Below are 12,568 nucleotides of genomic sequence, written 5' to 3' on the forward strand. Positions count from 1 at the left end.
CTTTGTAAAGTAGGTGTATTAATCAGGGTTCTCTAGAGGGACAGAACTCATGGAATATATATATATATATATAAAGGGGAGTTTATTAAGTATTAACTCACATGATCACAAGATCCCACAATAGGCTATCTGCAGGCTGAGGAGCAAGGGGAGCCAGTCTGAGTTCCAAAACTGTAGAACTTGAAGTCTGATGTTCACGGGCAGGAAGCATCCAGCACAGGAGAAAGATGTAGACTGGGAGGCTAGGCCAGTTTCTCTTTTCACATTTTCCTGCCTGCTTGTATTCTAACCTCGCTGGCAGCTGATTAGATTGTGCCCACCCAGATTAAGGGTGGGTCTGCCTTTCCCAGCCCACTGACTCAAATGCTAATCTCCTTTGCCAATACCCTCATAGACACACACAGAATCAATACTTTGTATCCTTCAATCCAATCAAGTTGACACTCAGTATTAATCATGACCAGGTATACAAAGGAGTCCTATTGTTTCCTCAACAGTACTGAAAAAAATGGCTACATGATTGCAAACAGAAAACAATAGACTCCCAGCTTTCGATCAGGTTTTACTTAACCCTTTGAGCAGCTTCACTCCCAGCCTCTGTTGTTCCCCAGTAATAGAGAGACAGGGGGTCTTTGCATCCCAGAAGGTCCTTGGGAGACTCCCCAGGACAAACCTTACCTGGCAGCTGTTGGGAGTCTCCCGATGACTGTCGACTTACAAGCCACTGGCCACTGAGCACAGATCCATCCCTGTGGAGTCGCTAGATTTGTTCCTGGACAGAACAAGTTCTGGCTGCTTGTTTCTGTGATCCAATAACAAGATGCAGACAGGCTGAGAAAGAAGGGAGTTTGTTTCTGCAACTAGTTACAGGGAGAAGGTCGGAGTAACTCACCAGACCAACTCAAAGTTACAAGTTTTTTTCTAGTGCTGATACACATTTTAAGCTCCATGCTACATGTGGAATTGCATCTACAAACAGGAGTGTTTCATTCACTCTATATCTGATCTTTAACTAGGGTCTAGGATCTGGGAAGCTTTCTCTGAAGTCTTGGAAAGTTTCTTAATCTGTTTTTTTTTGTTGTTGTTTGTTTGTTTGTTTGAGATGGAGTTACGCTCTTGTCTCTCAGGCTAGAGTGCAATGGTGCACTCAGCTCACTGCAACCTCTGCCTCCTGGGTTTAAGCGATTCTCCTGCCTCAGCCTCCTGAGTAGCTGGGATTACAGGCATGTGCCACCACACCCGGCTGATTTTTATATTTTTAGTAGAGATGGGTTTCACCATGTTGGCAGGGCTGGTTTTGAATTCCTGACCGCAGGTGATCCGCCCGCCTTGGCCTCCCAAAATGCTAGGATCACGGGCATGAGCCACCGCTTAATCTTAAGTGGGCCCTGGTACAAGGTGTATGTGTAAGAATGCTTTTATTATTCGATCAGACTTTAGGGTCTGAGAAAACCCAGGCTGGATCTTAATGGGTTTGTTTTCTTATTCCAGCCCTAATACTCAGGCACCAGTTTCTCCAGTTCTTTACTGTTTAACTTATGGCTTCATCATAATTACAGTAAACAGTTAGTGGAAACTGTTCTGGTTGCTAATGGAAACCTGGCCTGCTACAATGGTGTCCCATAAGTCTCTTAGGATCTGTTTGCTTTTTTTAAGTTGTTTTTCTTTCTATTTCTCAGAATCAATAATTTCCATTATTTTATCTTCAAATTTGCTAATTCTTTCTTCTACTTGTTCAAATCTCTCTTTGAATACTTCCAGTGAAATTTTCATTTTAGTTACTGGGTTTTTCAGCTCCAGACTTTCTTTTAGGTTTCTTTTCGGCTCTTCTACCTTTTTATTGATATTTCCGTTTTGTTCATACACTACTTTTGACTTTCTTCATCTTTTCTTTTAGGTTTCTTTTTTTTTTTTTGGCATGTTTAAGACAATTTAGTAGATCCGCCATCAAGTCTGTTTCAGGGACAGTTTCTGCTTACTGTTTTTCCTTTGACTAGGCCATATTTTCCTGTTTCCTTATATGCTTTATGATTTTTTTTTGTCGTTGAAAACCCAACATTTGAATTCAATAATGTGATAACTCTGGAAATCGGATTCTCCTTCTTCCCAGGGTTTGCTGGTTTTCTTATTGTTTTTGTTTATTTATTTTTAATTATTGTAGTTTGTCTCTGGGCCAAGAGTCAACCTGAGGTATAAACTTAAGGTCTTCTCAGGTCTTTTCTGGGTCCTACCCTGGGCATGTTTAGTCACTTTCTATTTTTTCTTATATGTGTTGTTTTTAATGTCATTGTTTTTTTATCTCTGGGTCCAGAAGAGAGAAAAGAAAAAAATGAAGTAGGGAGGGAAAGGTGCTGTCTTTTTAAATTCCCCAAAGTCACTTGAGCTGGAGGAGTTTGCAACAAATCGGGGTAGGTGCAACAATAATGGCCACTCACCTCTTTGTATCTCTCTGAACTTTTGTGTTCAGAAGTGACAGTCAGGGCCAGGCCTGGTGGCTGACGCCTGTAATCCTGGCACTTTCTAGATGGATCACTTGAGGCCAGCAGTTCAAGACCAGCCTGGGCCAACATGGTGAAACTCCATCTCTACTAAAAATACAAAAATTAGTTTGGTGTGCTGGCAGGCGCCTGTAATCCCAGCTACTCGGGAGGCTAAGGCAGGAGAATCACTTGAACCTAGGAGGCAGAGGCTGCAGTGAGCTGAGATCGCACCAATGCACTCCAGCCTGGATGACAGAGCGAGACTCTGTCAAAAACAAAAAAACATTGATATTCAGCGATTGAGCACAGAGTACTGATACTTGAAGGACAGAGTCCTTTTTGCTCAACCCCCCCAAACTGTTTGTAAACTGTTTCAGGAACCTATGCACTGCTGCCTGCCTTGCAGATGTGTGGTGAGGGATAGGTAGTTGCTACTGTGCTAAGTGCTGAAATTGACAGAAATTAACCACAACTTACATTCCAAACCTTCCTCTAGAAGTTTCAAGCCTTCAATAGACTCCAGAAGTAGTTAGGTAAGACAGATTCTGCCAGTGCAATTGTTGCCTGCATGGAGAGACAAATTAATCTTGCTTCCTGCTCCACCATCTTCCCCAACCTGACCTCCTAGAGTTTTCAATATACATTTTAACCTAATCTTTGTCCATCCTCAAATAACATTATACTGCTCCACGTGTAGTGTAGGTAACTTACAACAACAGAATAACTCCACTTTCTCCCATCCCTCATTACATTGGTGCCATTCATTTCACTTGTCTCTATGCTCTAATCTCCCAAGACATTGTTACTCATACTTTAAACAAACTGTTATCTGTCAGATCAATTAAGAATGAAAAAATAAAAGATTTTATTTTACCTTCATTTATCCCTTCTCCAATGCTCTCCCTTTATGTAGGTCTAAGTTTCTGACTTATGTCATTTCTTTTTCCTTGAAGAACTTCTTTTAATATTCTTTGCATGCAGTTCTGCTTGCAATGAATTCTCTCATTTTTTTGTTGACTAAAAATTTCTCTTTCACTTTTGAAGGATAATTTTCTGTACCTAAAATTACTACATTCTTTTCTTGCTTGGTTGGTTTCTTTTCTTTTCTTTTCTTTCTTTCTTTCTTTTTTTTTTTTTCACGTAGAGATGGGGTCTTGCTATGTTGCCCAAGCTGCTCTTGAACTACCGTTGGAGGGCTTAAGTGGTCCCCAACCCTCAGCCTCCCAAAGTGTTGGAATTATAGGCATGAGTCACTATGCCTGGAAGATTTCTGATGAGAAGTCCACTGTGATTATTATCCTTGTTCCTATGTAGGTAAAAAATTTTTTTCTCTCACTTCTTTAAATATTTTCTCTTTGTCTTTGCTTTGTTGCAGTTTGAGTATGATATGCTTAGTCATATGCGTTTTGGTATTTATCCTGTTTGATCCATCCTTAGCTTCCTGGATTGTGGTTGTATGTCTGTCATTAATTTGGAAAAAATTTTTACCATTATTATTTCAAATATTTCTTCTGCTCTGTTTTGTCTTTCTTCTTCTTCTGGTACCAATTACACATAGTTACACTTTTGAAATGTCCCAAAGTTCTTGTATGTTCTGTTCTGGTTTCAATTATTTCTTCTCTTTGCATATCAGTTTGGGAAGTTTCTGTTGAACTATTTTCAAACTCATGGGTTCTTTCCTTGGCCACATCCAATCTATTAATGAGCCCATCAAAGGCAATCTTCATTTATATTTTAATATTTTTTATTCCTAGCATTTCTTTATTATTCTTTCATCTATCTTATATTACCCATTTGCTCTTGCATGTTGTCTACTTTTTTCATCAGAGTCCTTAACACATTAATCATAGTGATTTTAAATTTTCTGTCTGATAACTCCAAAATCTATGTCGTATCTCAGTCTGATTCCAATGCTTGCTTTGTCTCTTCAGACTATGTTTTCTCTTGTCTTTTAGTATGCCTTGCAATTTTTTGTTGAAATCTAGTGTGATGCATTGAGTAATAGGTACCGAGTAATAGGTACCGAAGTAAATAGACATTTAATGTTAGGTTTTATGTTAATCTGGCTAGAAGTTGGACTGTGTTTAATGTTTGCTATAGCTAGAGAGGCTAGAGGTTTCCAATTCCGTTAGTGTTCTCTAGTCTCCCCTGTTGATTTTGGGATTCTCTGAGAACGCTTCCTCAGTTAGAGTCTGTGTCTTGGAGCTTTTCCAGCCGCAATCCACTGCTATTATACTAGAGTTATGTTGGTGTGGTAGAAAGGAGTGGGAAGGGAAAGTGTTTTGTAATTTTTTTTTTTTTTTTTTGAGACAGGGTCTCACTGTCACCCAGGCTGGAGTGCTGCGGTGCGATCTCGGCTGACTGCATCATCTGCCTCCCAGGCTTGAGCAATTCTCCTGCCTCAGTGCTCACACCCGCCCCTGCTTCTCTGCTGAGTAGCTGGAACTACAGGCGCCTGCCACCACGCCAGCTAATTTTTGTATTTTTTGTAGCGATGGGGTTTCACCATGTTGCCCAGGCTGCTCTTGAACTCCTTGGCTCAAGTGATGTGCCCATCCTGGCTTTCCAAAGTGCTGGAATTATAGGTGTGAGGCATTCTGCCTGGGCTGTTTTGTAATCCTGTAATTAAATCTTAGTCTTTTAATAGGCCTATGTCCCTGAGCTGTGACCTTCACAAATGTTTGTTAGCTTTTTAAAATTTCCTTAGGTAGACAAAAAGGCTAGCGGGCTGGGTGTAGGTGAAACGCCCATTTCCAAGTTGGGATAAGGCTCCCATAAAGTCTTTTCCCTGAAAAGTAGGATTTCTATGTGGACAATGTTCTGGGCATGCTTCACAATGGTTACTCTTCCTCTTTCTCTGCCCGAGCCACAGGGACATCTTTCTCGGCTTTTCATTGTGCAAACTGAGTGGGTTTCTGGAGGAAAACCCATTAAAGTCTGGGGGTCTCTCTAACATTAAAATACCCAGGAGTTTCTCATCATCTAGACAGTTCATACTCGGCCTCTAGAAATTTGTCAAAGTAACCACTTAAGTGTTTCTACCAATTTATGGTTCTGGTTGCTTCTGCTCAAAGTAAGCAGATCTCTGCTGTGACTCTTTGAACTTGCATGTCTCTTCAGATGTCAGCATGGTAATTTACCCTGCAACCTGGTTCTCTAATGGCTCTAAGAAAAGCCATTGGTTTTCAGTTTGTTCAGCTTTTCTTCTTGTAAGAATGGGAGCAGTAACTTCCAAGTTCTTTACATGCCAGAGCTGAAACTGGTAATTCCATCCTGGGCTGTTTTTTATTTAGTATCTTGGCTGAGTTTTCAGGGGATAGGAAGTGTGTGCAATTTCCTAAACTTCCACTTGGAATTCCCCAGTATGATAGCTCTTACCCCTTACAGATCCAGAATTTAATATCGGGGTTGCACAAACTACTAAGGATGTATATTCTATGTGTATGTTTGTATACTTGGGGCATGGCAAGTAGTTTGAGAATGCTGTAGATTTACCATGAGCTAGACCTGGGCCAGACATCCAGTCTCGACTTCCATATATCTCCATGCTAAGAAAGGGCCAATAATGAAACTCTGAGTCTCTTGGTATCAATGTCATTTTACACACTGCGTCCATGATGTCCTTGAAATATTTGGATACTCCCTTTTCCCCAGTGTATGACTATCTAAGTAAATGGCTATGGATCACCTGAGGGAAGGACTTGGGGAATTATTACTGTGTACACTTGTTCTGATGCTGCAGAGTTCTTTCTTCTAGGGACAGTCCCTCTCCCTCCAATTAAATATATTCTAGGTCCAAAAACTGGTTCAAGTCCAGAAACTGGGCTTGTGATCATGACCTTGTATCACAACATCAGCCTTTAACCTCTTGATCATCCATTCTTGGTTTAATTTGGTTGTTCAGATTGAAGACTTTCTTTGATGGTTGCCCATTTATTTTGCTCCAGATGGCTTATTTGTCATCTCCAAAACATCTGTGGGTAAAGCCCCTTGAACTGCCACTCTTGCCTTGCAGTGTCCATTTGGCTTTTGAAGTTTGAATGCCATCATGTCACTTCAATGTCACAAGGTTCTATCATCTCTACTGCTCTTAGTGCACCCAGTTTTGAGATGGTTTCTTCTGCCTTCACCCTGGACTACAGAGAGAACCACTGTTGAGTCTTAGAGTGATGCTGATTCCTCTCTAACCAGATCATTCCTTACTGATTTGGTAAGTGGTATATTCTCTGAAGTTTCCTTTGAAATATATTGATCTGTTGGGTTTTCCATTTTTATGTAAGTATATTCACTCCAGCATGCTCACTTCTTTGAGCCATTTAGTCCCTCCTTACAATGTAAACCAAAGCAGTTTTGGCATCTGTATGTAACCTGGTGTACTGTGAGCCATTGATTTCTCTGTGTTTCTAGATGACATCCTAAGTGTGTTCACACTATCACCCAGGATCCTTGCATGAGTGTTAAATCCTGTATGCTAGGAGAGTATTACCAACTTGATAAATTCCCCCTTATCTAACTGTATGCTCCACTTCCCCACCCTGCCATTCATAACCTTCAGAATTCGGTCGTTGGCCAGAGGTGGTGGCTCACGCCTGCAATCTCAGCACTTTGGGAGGCTGAGGCAGGCAGATTACCTGAGGTTGGGAGTTCAAGACCAGCCTGACCAACATGGAGAAATCCCATCTCCACTAAAAATACAAAATTAGCTGGGCATGGTGACACATGCCTGTAATCCCAGCTACTAAGGAGGCTGAGGCAGGAGAAACGCTTGAACCCAGGAGGTGGAGGTTGCAGTGATCCAAGATTGCACCATTGCACTCCAATCTGGGCAACAGAAAAAAAAAAAAAAAAAAGAATTTGGTCCTGTGCCTACTCTCCTGGTTCCTGCTGGTACCTGTTGGCTGGGCCCTATAGCTTCTTTGAGTAGGATTACATGCCAATATTATGAGTCCTCTGATGTTGTATTAGTCTGTTCCCATGCTGCTAATAAAGACATTCCTAAGACTGGGTAATTTTTAAAGGAAAGACGTTTAATGGACTCACAATTCCACATGGCTGGGGGCGCCTCACAATCATGGCAGAAGGCAAAGGAAAAGCAAAGGCACATCTTACATGGTGGCAGGCAAGAGAGCATCTGCAGGGGAACTCCCCTTTATAAAACCATCAGCTCTCCTGAGACTTATTCACTATCACTAGAACAGAATGGGAAAGACTCACCCCTCCACCAGGTTTCTCCCACGACACATGGAAATTATGGGAGCATCAATTCAAGATGAGATTTGGGTTAGGACACAGCCACACCATATCAAATGTCCTTGAAATATCATATGTAGTGATATGACTTTGTATCATGTGATACTTATATCATATACTTTTTTCTGCCTTCCCCCTGTAAGAAATGGCAGTCAAAGGAGCTTTACTCACGGAGGTTTTGGAGACAATAAATTAAATAAGGCATCTGGGAGAAATTAAATGGGCAACCATCAAAGAAGTGCTCAATCTGAACAGCCAAATTAAGCCAAAGATGGATGTTTATGATACACTTTTATCATATATAGTGATGTCCCTGGAATATCATATGCAGTGACTTCCTGGTTTATGTATCCTGAAAAGGGTGGTAGATGTTATTCTGCAGAGAGGAAACTTCTGCATCATTTTATAAGAGATGAACATGAGCTTTTAATATGGAAAGGTAGGGTACTTTGGCAGACTCAGTGGGTTGAGGGGAATCTAGGGATTCAAAATTTTTCAAGTACATCTACCCAAATGTCCCCACCCATGTGTCAGAGTCCCACTCTTTCCCATCCAGGGTTGTAACCTTGGTATATCACAATTGCCTAAGTGGAGAGTTGAATCTTCTTTGGAAGTTTCCACTTAATTTTCTGCTACTATTATGTTTGGGTCCTGGAACTGCTTTTCAGTTTTCTCTGCCTTCCCACTGCAAGAAATGAAAACTTTTTTATATGCTCCCTCGTAGGATTTCTGGTTTTCATGCTTAGTTTTGGACTGCAGATAAATCACTTCCAGCCTTTCATTATCTCTCCCCAAAACATTAATTCTACTTAGCAAGTAGCCATCAAATTCTAGGGAGCTTAGAGTTATTAGTTCCCCCATGTGTGAGAACTGCATGCCTTTTGCAGTACACCACATGCTTTTTTCCCAGTAAGCTACAGGTGAAAGTTTTAACAACTGCCCTGCTTCCTTGTGTCCTACCTCCACCACAGATTCATTGCCAACCAGCAATGGGTGACCAACTCCAAAATCCAATCACAATGTCTGCTTTCCTTCTGGCACCACTTCTGGCACCAAATCTTTTAGGTCAGCTTCCATGAAAACCAGACTCTGAGGCAAAGATTGGCATTTAGGAAGTTTATTAAGAAGTACACTTGGGATCAATATCAGTGGAAAGAAAAGATAAAAGTAGAATCAGATAAGGAAAAGTTGACTGTGATGCTGTTGCATAACAATGAATTTGACTGGCCTTTATCCCTGATTCATGGGATTGGTTCATTTTACGTCCTTGGGGCCTCCTAAGTCGTAAGAGTATCTTTGTTGCTCTCTTTAGAGAATATGCAGTGACTTCCCGGTTTATGTATCCCGGTTTTTGTATTCCCTTTATTCTCTTTATGTATTCTCTTTAGGTTTATGTATTCCCTTTATTCGCTAAAGAGAGTTACTCTCTTTATGCTGGGCCCTTGGACCACATCTGAATTAGTGCTAAGGAGATCACTCAGGATGGAGACTGGTCATCCCAGAAAGAGCAACCAAGTGATTAAAGGGCTGGAGCTTTGAGCCACATGTTATCAGCCCAATCTCTTGACCTTTAAGCAGGGAAAGGAGGCTGGAAATTGAGTTGAATCATGAAGCCAATTATTCAGTCAATCAGTCATGGCTACATAATGAAACCCCAGTGAAAACTGCAGACACTGAAGCTCAGTGGAACACCCTGGTTTGTGAGGACATGGATGTGAGGGAGGGTCACATGTTCTAATTCCATGGGGAGAGGACACAAAAGCTCTGATTTGTTGCCTTTATAATAAAACAGCAACCGTAAGTATAGTGCTTTCCTGAGTTTTGTAAGTTATTCTAGTAAATTATCAAATATGATGGAGTTGTGAGAAACTCTGAATTTGTAGTCAGTCAGGCAGAAGTGCTGGTGGCCTGCAGACCCCTGAACTTATGGATGGTGTCTGGAGTGGGGACATCTTCAGTCTTGTTTGGGACTGTGTCCTTAACTTATGGGATTGGAGGTAACTCTGGATTGTTACTGGCCAAATTGCTTTGGGGTACATCAGATGCCATTATAACAAAGGCTTCAGCTGATCCCACAGAGGGTTCAGATGCTCTGAAGCTCACAGTTGTCCTGAGTTGGTAGACAGACCAGGCCTTTATACCTGTAGATTGTATTCAGGCTGCCCCTGGGCATGGCAGGTTTCTTTAGCCACAGAAGTTCCGGTAGAGGGCTGACATGAGGATTGTGTGCAGGTGGCAAGCACTCCCAGAGCTGAGGGATGTCTCATTATGGAAGCGAGACTGTGATGGCAAGCCATAGCGCCACTATCATTTGTAACTATTTCTGTCTCTTACATACTAAAGAGAGGATAAGGTGATTAAAAATAGTACTGAAAATTCTTTCAAATTTGTAAGCATTTTGTCGCTAAAGAGGATTCAAAGAGGGAGACAGGTGGATTGATCCTGGCAAATCCTCATGAGTGACCATATTGTTTTCCCACTTAAATCTCATTTCTGTTTTCCTCTTGTTTTAGGAAGGATAAAGGCTTACCTCCTCAACGGGACTCCTCAGATGGGGCATGATTTGCCCTGTTCTTGCATCTGCAGGATCACAGATGACAACTTCCTCATCTCAACACATCCATGTCGTTTTCTCTGTCTGTGGGTCGCACCTGACTTTTTAAAGCTTCAGGGCCTTTGCACAGGCTGTTTCCTCTGCTTGGAATGCTTTCTGCTCTCTCTGCCTGGACAATTTGCATTTTTTTTTTTTTTTTTTTTTGAGATGGAGTTTCGCTCCTGTTGCCCAGACTGGAGAGCAAGGGCATGATCCTGGCTCACCACAACCTCCGCCTCCTGGGTTCAAGCCATTCTCCCGCCTTAGCCTCTCGAGTAGCTGGGATTACAGGTATGCATCACCACGCCCAGCTAATTTTGTAATTTTAAGGGAGACGGGGTTTCTCTATGTTGGTCAGGCTGGTCTTGAACTCCTGACCTCAGGTAATCTGCCTGCCTTGGCCTCCCAAAGTGCTGGGATTGCATTCATTTTTAAGGTTTTTGTCTAAATGTTTCTTTCTCAGAGAGGCATTCCCTAACCCTCAATCTAGATCAAGGCCACTTGTTTTATGCTCTCACAATGCCTGTCCTCTGTAGCTGGCCTTTTCAGCACTTATCATAGTGATAACAACATAGTTATTTATGTGTTTAGCTGTTCAGTGCCTATCTTTCTCCCTCTGCCAAGTTTTATGAAGGCAAGAACTATGGCTATTTTCTTCTTTCCTCTTTCCCCAGCACTTAACTCAATGCCTGACATGCGAGCTTAATACATATTTGTTGAGCGAATAAATAAATGGTAATAGTGATACTGTACAATGGTCAATAGTGCAGCTCTGGAGTTGGACTGGGTTCAAATCCTCCAAATCCCCACCTGTCCACTGAGAGTTCTGTAAACTAGTTCTCTACATGGACAATGCAGAAATTTTATCAGTCCATGTTCATCTTGTCAGACTGGGAGAACTTATCCTCAGTAAACACAGCTTAGACAGATAAAGTAGAATGAGAATATCTATTTATCAGCCGCAGCAGAACATAGCAATTAAGCATACACACTGTCTGGGCTCTCAGAACTGTCATCTTGGCCAAAATACTTGCCTCTTTGAGTAACAGTTTCCTCAGCTGTTGGACTAAACTTGAAGTTGCTGTAAGTCTCAATTTGGCTCAAATGTGTGAGGAACAGCATCTGGCTCATAGTGCTTTGTATGCATTTGCTATTAGCAATTATTTTTTATTGATTTAGGTTGGCTTGAGACCTGCAGCTGGTTAGCTGCATAAGGCATTTCCTCCAGGTGAGAAAGTCCATGCCATAGACCAGAGGGTTGTCTGGTAGAGAAAGAGGAAGAGTAAGGGAAATAGGATATTCTCTGGAAATATTTCCAGCCAAGTTGTGGAGGGCCCGGTTGGTGCCCTTTCTCTACTCTAGGGATAATGATGTCTGAAAATCCAGGGTGGATCATTTAGAATTCTGCCCTTCTTCCCAAGGAGTGTGCACAACCCGGCAGCTTCTGGCCACTTGTTCCCCTTATTCTAGATTCCAGAGGCCACCATCCTTTGATAAGTAGGGCCTTTCTCTTTCCTTCCTTTCTTCCTTTCCTTCTTGATAAGTAGGGCCTCTCTCTTCCCTCCTTCCTTTCCCTTCCCTTCCCTTCCCTTCCCTTCCCTTCCTTCTCTTCCTTCTCTTCCTTCTCTTCCTCTCTCTCTCTCTCACATTCTCTTTCTCTCTTTCTCCATCTTTCTGATGGAGTCTTGCTCGCTCTCTTGCCCAGACTGGAGTGCAATGGCACAATCTTGGCTCACTGCAAACCTCCACCTCCCAGGTTCAAGCGATTCTCCTGCCTTCAGCCTCCTGAGTTGCTGGGATTACAGGCATGTGCCACCACGCCTGGCTAGTTTTTGTATTTTTAGTAGAGATGGGGTTTCACCATGTTGGTCAGGCTGGTCTCGAACTCCTGACCTCGTGATCTGCCTGTCTCGGCCTCCCAAAGTACTGGAATTACAGGTGTGAACCACTGCTCCTGCCCAGGGCCTTTCTTTAATCGTTCAGGTCACAACACAACTGATGAGGCTATGTTTTTTTTTTTTTAGCTATACTCTAGGCCCAAGGGAAAAGTCTCATCACCTTGATTTCAGTTCCTCTTTTACCATTTATGAGAGGCTGACATCTCTTAGAGTGGAGCACTTCTGCAGGTGGAATTCTAACTTTTTTCCCTGATTATTTCTCCAAAATTTTAGAGCACTTTATGGTAGTCATCAAACTGGAAACGTGAAGACTGGGATTTTCATACTTGAAGTGAAATCTGTATTTT

The sequence above is a fragment of the Rhinopithecus bieti genome, unplaced genomic scaffold (assembly GCF_001698545.2).
Source record: "Rhinopithecus bieti isolate Rb0 unplaced genomic scaffold, ASM169854v2 scaffold_1599, whole genome shotgun sequence".
Taxonomy (NCBI): domain Eukaryota; kingdom Metazoa; phylum Chordata; class Mammalia; order Primates; family Cercopithecidae; genus Rhinopithecus; species Rhinopithecus bieti.